The 12,568-nt window shown below is 34.3% G+C and overlaps 1 pseudogene; it reads right to left on the bottom strand.

Moving 5' to 3' along the window:
• Positions 1-3,171: 3,171 nt before the first annotated feature.
• On the bottom strand, positions 3,172-6,259 carry LOC149557763 (uncharacterized; annotated as a pseudogene).
• Positions 6,260-12,568: the final 6,309 nt, after the last annotated feature.

A 12,568-nucleotide genomic window follows, 5' to 3' on the forward strand; every position in this document is an offset into this window, starting at 1 on the left:
CCATTTACTCATTCGAAATAGTACCTTTAAACCCTTCACTAAGCATACAGGAGTTTCAAACTTTGAATCTTCCATTTCAGGAACTTGTACTCACCAATTCTTTCACAAAGGAGACAAAATCTTCATTTTCAAATAAAGGTGGTAGTGAGACCAACGAGACCAAACCACCAGGCGAAGGATCTTCTGCCAATTTTGTTTTCTTATAGAACCAGAGACAACATTTTTGCATAGGGAAGCCCTTTAAGGCTTTGCTTGACATTCTCCTCAAGTGCGCAGAGAGTCAAAAATTCAAAAAAGTGAGGTGAGAAAATTCCAGAGCATCAAAATTGAAATGTCTTTTATTAATATTAAGAGCATAACAATGGTGTTGGTCATCGATATCGAAATGTTAGAATCCAAAATAGTTAGAATTCAAAATTTTGAGATTGTGTGGACAGCAGGAAGGACTCTACAGGGGATGGTAAAGTCTCCAATTTTTATCTCCTCTTCTGATGAAGGAAGTTGGAATATCATTATCTTTCATTCTCACCTGTGAAAGAATTTTTAACATTTATATCAGACGTTTCTGAGCCAAGGTCCAATTGGCTAGCAAAAAACATTTTGGTCATGTTTCCAACAGTATGACAATTTCTAGTGTGGCAGTAAGTGCCAGCCTTAGTACTTTAAACAGCAGTGCAGAATAGGAATAACTCAACACCATACTTCACAAGCATCTCCATTTTAGTTTCTTGCAGAATCTTAGTTGTGAGCACAGCGAGCAACAAAAAATTTTAGTCATTAGAGATTAAGCATGACACATATAAAGTCAATAATATCAACTTCCATGGCAATCCTCTGTCTTTAGGATCATGTCATTTATAAAGTAGATTAAATGGGAGAAAATGCCTAGATCAATTAGAGCTGCTCATTGAAAAGGACAGCTGCTCAAATTATAAGAGAATCTGCAGAAAGAGCCATGGCTTTCTCTAGGAATAATGATAAGGATATTCTCATACTGGTACACAACAGATTGCCAAGGCTGTTGAAGGCGGCATTATGGAAGGGGATTAGGGCAGAAGACATTGAAAGGCATCTTTATACATCAAATTGCCCAGAGCCAGAGCTTTTGATTAGGACTTCTGGGGAAAACAGGCTTAGCAATTTTTTCCTCTGGAGACATCAATTCCAGAGAGGTTACTCATTTTTACAGAAGCAAAAAGATCAACTGCTAAAGGTTTTTTCTCTCCAGCAACATGACTAATTGCATGAGGTTTACTTTTGAATTATTTGTTTTTGTAACCAGGTCCAGTAACTTATGCTGTTGAAAAATTGCAGTCAAGTACATTTTTCTCTGAATAATTATGTTTTTAAAAAAAGCTCTAGCTCTGCTTTTCAGAATGTTTTTCATGAACACATGCAATAACATATCTTAATCTATTCGAAATGGATTAACGAAAATTTATAACAATTCACTTCATTAATTTTAATTGAGAGAATTGCAGATTTTTTTATTAAGCTAAAGAGGGTTTAAAAGGGTTTAACACCAAGAAAGATATACTTACCTGATGCAAGGAGAGATTGACAGGTTACGGGCAGAGGCACACCTAACTATCCAATCACCTTGCTGAGTAAGAGAACAACACCAGGGAGAGAAGGAGCTTTGAAATGTTTTATTGATTCATCAAATTATTTGCATACATGCCCAGCTGTTAGGCCTTCAGGGTTATGGCCAACAAAATACAACTTCAAAATCCATGATCTAGCTTCAATTCACCATTCCAAGAACATCTGCTCTCAACTCTCTCTAAGTCCTCCTAACCTAAACCAGATACCTCTACTTATACTTGCAAAAATGGTTTACAGAAGATTCCAGATCATCACATAGTACAAAGGCCAATCTTAAAACAGTTTACACACATCCCAAGACAAGATCCTATTATTAAATTTATGATCCAAATTAAATACATAGGTCAGCTCAAACTAAGAACCAATCACAAACAAACTAAGTCAAAGAAGAAACCGAGTATCAACAAATATCAGGTTCACTCAGCACATGAAGAAACACTTGTTAACACTACAACTCGGTTAACACTGCAACTTGGCTAACACTGCAACTCGGTACAAACTGGCAGAATAAACCAAAAGAGCAAGATAGCAAGCCAACCCAAGATGCTTCTGCATCAAAACCATCAGTGAAAAACTATAGTAGAACTACCGATAAGAAGGCTAATAGAAAGGTTTTTGCATTTGCATCTCTTTCGTTCAGCAAGAACGGAGTTGATTCTATGGAAATCACCAAAGTTTACAAGGCCACCTAAAAGCACAGTAAAAGATACAACATCAAATTGCAGACATAGCCAACATCTATGACACAACCGATTGTATACAGATATAATGTTATTTTTTGAAGTCTTGAGTGGGTTGCTGACCATATAGAGATTGACCTCAGTCCTGGATCTTTGTAGCCAAAACACTGTAGTTATCTACATCTGTTAGACGAGATCTAAGTGGTGCTCAAATATACTACTTAAATTATGAAAAAGATAGCAGATTCCAATATTGCATTTTTCTCCTCAAGTAAAGAGGATTGCATAATATTAATGTAGTGGGATACTACAAGTAAGAGCATGAAAAAATGTTGATTTTTAGAGCATGAAAAAATGTTGATTTTTACCGTCACAATCACTTTGCTGTAACTATTATATTTGATTCTCTAAAAATAGAAATGTAACTATCCATTTTTAACCTACAAACTCCGTTTCTCATTAAAAGTCATTTTAATCTGCAGAATTGTGATTACAACAGGCAACAAACTCAAGAGAAAAGTTTAATAAATAAATAACACATACAAATTCTTATCACTTATAATTTAAATTTTGAAGTATAATTCTGAAATTACTTATTATTGATATCACAGTAGCAGTTCCATCTTTGCACAAAAGAATTATTCTATACATGATCATAGACTAAAATGGATGCATAATTGGAAGAATAAATATCCAAGAACAATTTTGATATGGCTGGAATTCATTGTCCAAGCATGAGCACTATGGTGCCCTAGAAATAATGAAAAAATCATAATTTACCAAGTTTATTAACTTTTTCGTTTAACTTCTTTAATCAGCTAGGCAAGTTTCCAAACAGTTGCATCACTTGGAGCACAAATTTTGTATCACCTGGAGCACAACTTTCTTATTTCATTTGATCCATAATCCAAAAAGTTTTTTCAAGATCATGTCTTTTGCAAAAGTTGTCGAATAACATATTATATGTGACGACAATGGAAGCTAAATCCTTTCTGCTCGTATCATTCAGCACCGACAACGCCGTGTCAAGTTTGTTTTTCTTGCAAAAAGTAGAATTCAATATGGTATAGACTACAACATTTGGGGCAATACCTGCCACTTTCATTTCTTAAAAATCGTTCCGACTTATCTATTTCACCATTTTTTGCAATGGGCATCCATCAGACAGCTATAAGTGGTTGCATTGGGAGACAAGCCTTCATCTAGCATTTTATCCATAAGCAAATGTGCTCTAGAAAAATATCCTGCCTTGCACAGACCATCAATGGCTTTGGTCTATGTCACTTCATCAGGTTTCAAAATCCCTTGCTGTCATCTTCTTTAACTTTTCTACCATTTTTGATGTAGGAGCATCTTGTATGGAAAAATTATTGAAAAAAAAAAAAAAATTTGTGGAGGAGAGAGAAAGTGACAAAAATTAGAAGAGAAATAATTTTTTTTTAAAAAAAAGGGGAAAAAAGAGAAAAGAAAAGAAAAGAGGATTTCTATTTTCGAGGTGCATAGGTGGCATAATAGAAAAAATAAAAAAATAAATGGTTGTCATTTCATTTATCAAGGTGTGTGGGTAGAATTTTAGAAAGTTATGAATATTGTAGAAAGTTGTGGATATTGTAAAAGGTTGTGGAAGTTGTAGAAGGTTGTGGAGGAATTCTAGAAGCTTGTGGATAAGTCATGCATGGGGTGGTGAGTGCCTATTTAAGCAAGGCATATGAGCATTTCTAATCAAGCTCAAGGAGAAGCTTGAGGAGTGGAAGCTCAAGGAGAAGCTTAAGAAGTGGAAGCTTGAGAAGGAGAAGCTCGGGAAGTAAAAGCTTTGGAAGGAAAGCTTGGAAAGGTGAAAGCTTTGGAAGGAAAGCTTGGAAAGGTGAAAGTTGTGGAAGGTGAAGCTTGGAAAGCTTGGAAGGCTTCAAGGTGTGAAAAAAAAGGAGGAAGTGAAGAGTGAGTTTTCTTGAGTCTGTGGACAGAGCGCCGAATGTGAGGCAGTTTATAGCAAGATTGTGATGGACTTGTGAGTGTGTAGACAAAGCACCGAATGTGAGGCAGTTTACACTTGGATCTTAGATAGAGTTTGTGAGAAGAGCTAGTGACTGCGGTTTAGAAACAAGGAGGTTGCTTGGTGGCTTGCGAGCACAAGTTGAGATCTCAGAGGTTTCTACTAGAGTGTGGATCTGGACTAGCTTGGATTTGGATTGGATCTTGAGAGATTTTGTAGAAAGGTTATTGTAATTGCTATTGGATTGTCAAGTATAATAAAATTGCTTGGGAAGTATTTTGTCATCTCTTTGTTTCCTTATTATTGCATTCTTGGTTGTGAGTTGGTAAGGGTGGTGTGGCCCTTCGTCAGTGGTATCAGAGCCGTACTTCATCAGTGGTATCAGAGCGTACCTTCATCAATTTTCATGTCTCCCAATCTACAGAATGCAATTATTAATGTTGTATATGTAATTACATTAGGGCAATGTCCATTGCTTTGCATCTTGAAAAAAATGGCAAGCACTTCCTTTTCTCTATCACACTGACATAAACCATCAATCAGAGTGGTGTAGGTAACAACATCTGGGGAGCACCCTATCCTTAAGCATCTCTTTGACTAAGTTTTGAGCCTTTTCCACCTCATGCAATTCACACAGGCCGTGTATCAAAGTATTATAAGTAATCACGTCTGGTTGCAAGCCCTTTGTGGACATATCATGGAAGAAATGCCAAGCCTTTTACATCATGCCATCTTTGCATAGTTCATCAATAATTGCATTAAATGTCACTGTATTAGGTGTAGGTCCAAACTCCATCATTTTGACAAATAGATTGCACGCTTCACTTGTTCTTCCAGCTTTGCAGAAGCCATCTATGAGGCTATTATAAGTATGGGCAGTAGGAAAGTGGTTATCTTCTATCACTTATGCTAATAATTCTAAAGATTCATCTACTCTGTCTACTTTGCAGAGACCATTGATCAGAGTGTTATATGTAATAATATTTGGAAGGCAGTCACTATGTTTCATTTTAGATACTAACCTTAGAGCTTCATTTTCCCTTCCCACCTTGTAGAGACCATTAACTAGACTACTGCACGCAATAATATTAGGAGATATGCCTTCTTGTATCATCCCAGCAAATAAATCCAGAGCCTCGTCTACCCTACCTATTTTGCAGACCGCATGAATTATGGTGCTATATGTAACAATATTCAGAATGCAATGAAGGTGCCTCATTTCATGGAAAATCCCAAGAGCTCCCTCAGTTCGTTCCCATTCACACAAACCCTTTATGAGAGTATTATATGTAAAAATAGTTGGAAGGCAGTCATTATGTTTCATTTTAGATACTAACCTTAGAGCTTCATTTTCCATTCCCACCTTGCAGAGACCATTAATTAGACTAGTGCACAAAATAATATTAGGAGGAATGCCTATTTGTATCATCTCAGTAAATAAAACAAGAGCCTCATCTACTCTGCCTATTTTGTAGATCGCATCAATTATGGTGTTGTATGTAACAATATTCGGAACACAATGAAGGGGTCTGATTTCGTGGAAAACCCCAAGTGCTTCCTCAATTTGTTCCCATTTACACAAACCCTTTATGAGAGCGGTATAAGTGACAACATCTGGATTTATGTCCATTTCTTTCATTTCAACAAGAAGGGATTTGATTCTACTGTGATCACCCAAGTTCCCAAGGGTACCTAAAAGCATGTTGAAGGATACGACATTGAGAGGAAGGCATCGAGATATGGCTGAATGTAAAAGATCCCAGGCCTTGTTTGTGTTTCTCAATTTACAAAGGGTATCAATGTATTGATTAAACTGGAAAACATTAAATTTGTGGGTGATGCGAGGAGGGTGCTTCTCCTATTTGTGAGTATCTCGAATTGTGAAAGTTTGGCAGAATAATTTTGAAGAAGTAGAATGAGGAAAAGAAATTACCTGCTTAAAGAGTGCACAAATCCATTTGAAGTCCTGCGTATTCACCATCTTCATGGAGTTAAAAAAGCAGACCAAAAAAAAAAAAAACTCTTGGGAGCAATAAAAACAGAGATCCTTCTCCATCTAAATATTAAATATTAAAGCCAGAGTATAACAAAACCCTAAAAAATCTTCTTTATTTTCTTCATCTCGTGTATTAAAGCAAATATAATTCCAATTATAAGGACATTGACATTTTTATAATTGACTCAAAAATAACAAGAGCTCTTTGAGAGCTGGAGGGACTGCCTCTAGGGAAACAAATTGGACCTAATATTTAAAATTATGGTTTTGAAAAGAGAAGTTATAAATTTTAACAAATTTAATTTAGATTTTTAATTAATTTAGCCCATAGGATATTTGTGAGAACTTTGTTTCCGAAAATTCAATTTTTGATGAAAAATTTGCAAGTTGGCCGAAAAAGTTGTCAATTTGGTCGAAAAATTGAAAATCCTTCCCGTTAATTATTTACCGGCTATTTTAAAAAAAATCTCCCTCCACTTTTAACTCTTGTTTTGATATTTATTAGTTGTTATCTCCACTTTAACTATTGTTTTTCTTTTTCTATTTGTTAGTTGTGATCTCCACATTAGCTCATTTTGTGATCTATTCATTTAACTTTTGATTTTTAAAATTGATCTAGATTTTAGTTTTTAAATTTCTTTAATATTAGTTTAATTTTTTCTTTAAATATTATTTTTTAGTTTCTATAATTTATTTAGTCAATAGAATATTTGTTAGACATATTATATTTTTGTATTTCTCTTATTAATTTTTCATAATAAATTTTTTGATGATTTTTTAAATGATATTTGATAAATTTATTTTAAATAAATAATATTTATTAATCTATTTAAAAGATTTTAGTAAATATTATGTCATTTAAATTAAAAATTATTAATAATCTATTTTGTTCACATAAGATTATATTTTAAATATCCACCTTTGACTATTGTTTTTGTTTTCTTATTTATTTAAAAAATAATTACTTGTGATCACCACATTAGATTATGTTGTGATCTCTATTTATTAAACTTTTGATTTTTTAAATTGATTTAAGTTTTCATTTTTAAATTACTTTAAATTATTATTTTTTATTAGCTTATTTTTTTTTAAAAGTATTATTTTTTCAGTTTCTATAATTTATTTAGTCAATAGAATATTTGTTAGAGATGTCACTATTTTTCATATTATTTTTTTGTATTTAATTTTTCGTAATAAATTTTTTAATGGATTTTTTTTTCAAATGATTATTTTTTTAATATTTGATAAATTGAATGTAATTGTAAAATCTTGAAATTATTGAACACATTTCTTAAGCAATATTTAAATTTTCTAAATATTGTAAATTTTATATCTATGTTTTAATCTTCAACTTTTTTATTTTTGTATTTTCATTTTTAAAAAACTTATATTTACTTTATTTAATATTCATTCTACATTTTTTTCTTAAATCTCATCTCCTTTCGGCGCATTGTTACATATACAAAAGCATGCGACTGCTAGTATTTTAAATTTTAGTTTTATAAAATAATGTGGTGACTAGCCATTGTCTAAAAATATACAACTTAATGTAATGCATTGTAAAATCATGACATTTGAATTAATAGATTTTTAACCAAGAAATTTAAAAAATTTAGAATTTTATTACATAAGTTAAATTTAAAAATTAATTGATTTTATTTTTTTAAATTAATATATACTAAAGTCTATATATATAAAGTAATACAACTCTTAATAGCAATAATATATTTTAAAAAAAATTTAATTTAATAATTATTGATTTATATAAAACTAATTTTAAAAATAATTTAAAATATATTAACATTTTTAAAAACTATTTTGAAAACTAAAAATTGTGATATTAATATTGATAAGACATTATTTTTGTTGTGGAAGATGAAAACATGACATTTTTAGAAGTCTAATGAACTTGTGACAAATATGCAAAAGATAAAGTTGTAATTATTTTATAAATCCAATGAACTTGTGACAAATATGCAAAAGATAAAGTTGTAATTAATAATGAACTTGGCACAAATATGGAAAAGATAGAGTTGTAATTAATGAATTCATTAATGCATGTTAGAAAATATTGTATTTTTTGAAGTGGAAAAATAAAATAAACCCCACAAAAAATGCAACGGATCTATTAGAAAAAGGTAATAAATCAATATAAATTAATTTAAAAATATAAAGTTTGTTGAACTTTAGAACTTAGTATTTTTTTTGGGTTGCACAAATTAGCAGGGGGGTAAACAAAAACATTAGTACCCTGCCTATAGATAGGCATAGACTAATAAAATAATTATAATCAATTTGAATTTCATAAACTTTTAAATAATTTAAAGTTTTAATTTGATCATAAAGAGAAAATAACAGAATAGAACAAGAGTTCTAAAAGAGCTAGAGTCCATGTATTTTGTAAGAAAAAAAATAGTTTGATTGCTAAATTATAATGTTTTAGAATTATAACATAACAAATAATATTGTCTCTATATTTATAAGAAGTTTTTTACTAAGCAATTAAACATATCATATAAAGTGAAATTAGAAAATTAGCTTAATAAGAAAACAATAAAGGTAAAGTAAAACTAAATAAAAATTAAATTAATTAATTTTTTTAAAAATCATAATTAAAAATTGAACTTTCTTACATTCAAATAATAGTAGTAAAATAATGATTTAAAAAAATATTTCAAAAATTTTAATTAAAAAATCTCTAAATATCAATTTTGAACTCAAAGGAGTATGGATGCAAGGGCTTCTGATGGCGATTCTAGGTTTGCTAGGGCCTGCGTGTCCTAGCCCGACCTGTGTTCTCTCCTCCTCCCTACAGTGGTTAGCCTATTGGTTCGTGACTCACATTTTATGCTTGTTGTTGACTGTTGTGCGGTGGGGTTTGTGGCTTGCGTTTTATGCTTGCGATTGAGTGTTGTGTGGTGGGGTTCCATGCACGTGAATCCTTTTTGGCCATGAGTGTTCTGATTTAGCATGTTCTTGGTGATCCTTGCTTAGTTTTTGGTGGGAACCCATGGTAGTGTGGGGTTGAGGGGCTCTTGCCCAATTTTTTTCCTTGCCTGTGTGCTTTATCCAGGCTCAGGGTGTATGGGAGACCTTGGTGTCGCCTCTCCCCATCCTTTGGGTGAATATTTGGTGATGGTTGAGCCAGCTTCGGGGGTGCATGCTAGTATTAGGGATCTGAATGGTAAATCCCAATCGAGGGAAGGAGAATCCTCTTCTAATGGGAAGCTCCAACTACAAAAAATTACTAGATGTTTGTAGAAAGTTGAGGTCTGACCAATTCTGGTCATTCAACCTGAATAGGTTTTCGAGGATGTTGAGTACTGGAGTAATCATGCTCTTATCTGCAAATTTCTAGGCCTTCATCTTTCATTGCCTGTGTTGGATTCCTGGGCCTGTCGGGTGTGGAACCCAAAATGAGATATGGAAATTCTATTAGCAACTAACAATTACTTTATGGTCATCTTCTCATGCATGTCAGATAGGAATAAGGCCTTTGAAGGTGGCCCTTATTTCTTTAATCAGGTGGGGCTATTCATCAAGCCTTGGCACACAGGCTTTAACTTTGCTGAGGAAATCCCCTCTCGAGTTCTAGTATGGGTATGCTTACCAAGACTTCCTTTGGATTTTTGGAGGGAAGATATTCTTCACTCAATCTTGATGCTTTTGGGAAAACCTATGGGATTGGCTACACAGACTCAAGATCAAAAAGTAATTTCTTTTGCTCATATTTGTGTAGAAGTTGATTTAAATTACCCATTGCTAGATTCTATAGAGATTTGTATGGGATCTATTTCCTCAATTCACTAGTTGGACTATGAGATCCTACCTTTTAGATGTAGAATATGCCACGAATATGGACATCTTCTTCGCAGATGTCCCAGGTATAAGGCCCCTTCCTTGGATGCTTTAGGTCCCCCTATGGAGGACAAGGGAAAGGCCACGATATCTAATGGACCTATTGACAGTGAGGGATTTACTCAGGTTAGATCTCGTAATAAGGGCAAAGGTAAGAAGAGAACCTAGATGGATAGGCAGACTGATGGCACCTTTAACAGGTTTGAGGCTCTTAGAGACATGGTCCAGGAGTAAGGCATCCTAATCGAGCTCTCTTCTAAGGCCAAAAGTCAACATGAGATTCAAGAAGGAGATATCTAGAGGGAGGATCAGATTCTAGTTATAGGAGATCTACAACCCGAGTAGTTGGATATTGATATGCCCCCTCCAGTTCAGGATATCGAGGATCTTCGTGGATCACAGGGTTCGCAGGGCCTAGTCTTGGTGGCCATTGACCCCCTTAGGTCTAAGGGGACATCTAAATATGCAAAAAGTAATAAGGCTCCAGTTGTTCTAGGCATTCATCAGAAACCCTTCAAAAAAGGGACCTTTAGATAAACTATCAAAAAGTGGCAGGAAGACTGATTAGGAGAAAGTGAAGATAATGGGTGAAAATTTGGTTGAGTCTAGGTCTGTGAGACCCATTGATTCTCATTTCTCTCACCCCCATAAATGATAGTGCTATCATGGAATGTAAGGGGGTTGAACAACATCCCCAGACAAAAAGCTATTCGTAGATTAATTGAGTCCCAATCTCCTGATATGGTCTTCATTCAGGAAACTAAACTTTCGTTGGATGGATTGGCTAATTGTACTGTGTATATCTGGCCCCAGGGCTCTTGGTAGGGGGTGGGTACCTTGAATAGTTTAGGAGGGGTGGCTTGCTTTTGGGACCCAAGGAAAGTCTCCCCACTATGGTGGATTTCCAACCGGTCATCCATTTCTTTGATTGCCACTAGCTTTGAGAATGGAGAAAGGTGCCTCTTATCCAATATTTATGCTCCTATAGACTTTTTAGGTAAATCTTAGTTATGGAACCATATTAGATTCATCCAATCCTTGGAACCTTATCTTCCATGGATTATGGAATGTGATTTCAATGTAGTTATTAGCCTAGAGGAAAAAGGAGGAGGGTTAGCTAGGCTGGACTATTCCTCAAATCTACTCAGAGATATGATTGGCGCATTGCTTCTTATTGATGTGAAGCCAACTAATGGTGTCTTTACTTGGAATAATCAAAGATGTGGTGGCGAGGCTATCTCAGAAAGGCTTGACAGATTTTTGGTTTCCTGTTATTGGATGGACAACAAGTGGATCACTAGTTCTGAAATTCTTGACTAGAGGGGATCATATCATTGGCTTGTTAAGCTTTCCATCATTCCATATAGAGTCAACAAGAATCCCTCTTTTAAGTTCCAGTTGATGTGGCTCAGAGACTTGTCTCTACCTGATCTTATGGTGGATTGGTGGTATGAGGGGATGCTTGATCACAGTACGACCATGTATACTTTCAGTAAGAGGCTTCAACATGTGAAATATAGGCTTAAGAGATGGAATAAATAGTGCTTTAGGCATATAAATGTTCAGAAGACTACTATTCAAACTAAGCTAGATAATATTATTCGCCAGATTCAAGACTAGGGGTTGAACTCTAAGATGAGTGAAGCTGAGTCCCTAGCTCTTAAGGAGTTGGAAGAATGGGAGCTTGAAGATGAGAGTTTCTAGAAGCAAAAATATCGTATTGAGTGGCTTCAAAAAGGGGGATAGGAACATGGCTTTTTTCCACAACTCTATTAAGGCACAAAGGCATGGGAACTCTCTCTCCTCCCTTGTCTTAATAGATGGAATTCAGATCTTTTCTCATGAAGACATCTCTAGGGAAGTAGTCAATTATTTCTCTATTCTCTTTTCTAGAGAGGATCCTTGTGTTGGGCCTGAAGAGCGTGATATTTTGGATTGTATCCCTCACCTTGTATCTGTAGAGGTGAATGCCACCCTCTTAAGCCCTATCTTACTTCTAGAATTGGAGAAAATTGTGTTTAATATGAAGAAAGGTAAGGCCCCTAGTCCAGACGGGTTTCTAATTGAGTTTTTCCAAGAATTCTGGGAGATAATAAAGTATGATCTCCTAGATGTGGTCTAGGAATAATATAGGAATAAATAGATGATGAAGTCTTTAAATTCTACTTTCTTGGCTCTCATACCTAAGAAGGAAGGGGCTAATCAGTTGGATCAATTCAAGCCTATAGCATTATGTAATGTTGTCTACAAGATCATCGCCAAATTGCTTGTTGAGAGGCTCAAGCCATTCCTTGGTCTTTTGATCTCTATTGAATAGGGTGGCTTTGTTGACAGAAGGCAAATTTTGGATGGAATTGTGATAGCAACAGAGGTAGTCCACTCTATGGCTACTTCAAAGGAGAAAGCTATGTTCATTAAACTAGACATGGCCAAGGC

This window comes from Cupressus sempervirens, chromosome 5 (genome assembly GCF_028749045.1).
Source record: "Cupressus sempervirens isolate cs-2001-9-10 chromosome 5, ASM2874904v1, whole genome shotgun sequence".
NCBI lineage: Eukaryota > Viridiplantae > Streptophyta > Pinopsida > Cupressales > Cupressaceae > Cupressus > Cupressus sempervirens.